This window comes from Budorcas taxicolor, chromosome 18 (assembly GCF_023091745.1).
Source record: "Budorcas taxicolor isolate Tak-1 chromosome 18, Takin1.1, whole genome shotgun sequence".
Taxonomy (NCBI): domain Eukaryota; kingdom Metazoa; phylum Chordata; class Mammalia; order Artiodactyla; family Bovidae; genus Budorcas; species Budorcas taxicolor.
The window spans coordinates 44,014,945-44,015,802 of NC_068927.1; the positions used below are offsets into that span (position 1 = coordinate 44,014,945).

General features: G+C 49.2%; 1 non-coding gene across 1 annotated transcript; it reads left to right on the forward strand.

Annotated features, from left to right (window-relative positions):
- Positions 1 to 579: 579 nt before the first annotated feature.
- Positions 580 to 652, forward strand: TRNAG-CCC (transfer RNA glycine (anticodon CCC)). Its single transcript has one exon. It is a non-coding gene; the product is annotated as a tRNA-Gly (tRNA).
- The last annotated feature ends 206 nt before the right edge of the window (positions 653 to 858 follow it).

Genomic DNA, 858 nt, shown 5'->3' on the forward strand with positions numbered 1-858 from the left:
TCCCTCAATGGAGGTTTACCAAATGCCCTTGGCAGACTTCCCTGTGCCAGGCAGATGGAAGGAAACTGCCTTACAATCCTTCTGCTGTCCTTATCGCTTCTTAGTCAAGCTCCACCTTGGCCTCTTGGAAAGCCAGCTATCTGAAGTCACAATAAAGAGCCCATGTGCACGCATGCATGCCTTACCCCTGGGGCTTCCCAGGTGGCGCTAGTGGTAATGAAACCTGCCTGCCAATGGAGGAGACACAAGAGAGGTGGGTTTGATCCCTGGATGCGGAAGATCACCTAGAGTAGGAAATGGCAACCCACTCCAGTATTCTTTTTGTAATTATTACTTATTTATTTACTTTAATTGGAGGCTAATTACTTTACAATATTGTGGTGGCTTTTGCCATACATTTTCACTCCAGTATTCTTGCCTGGAAAATCCCATGGACAGAGGAGCCTCTATTTATGGGGCTGCGAAGAGTCCGTTCAGACATGACTGAGCAACTGAGCACGAGCCTTACCCCTAATGGGTGGGCACAGGAGATGTCTGAGGTCCCCACTTGATATCACTCAGAAAGCTGAGGTAGGGACTTCCCTGGTGGTCCAGTGGTTAAGACTCTGTACTCCCAGTGCAGGGGTCCCAGGTTCAATCCCTGGTCAGGGAACTAGATCCCACATGCCTCAATTTAAAGTCCCGCATGCTGCGACTAAGACCCAGAACAGCAAAATACTTTCTTTTAAAAAAGAAAGCTGAGGTAGGCTGTGTGATAATTGGACAGGGCTCCAAAGGTCCCCTGCCATTTCTGTGGACCACCCCAGAGTTCAAGTCCAGAACAAGAGCCTAGAGGTCTCTGAAAGCCCCCCTGGGTAC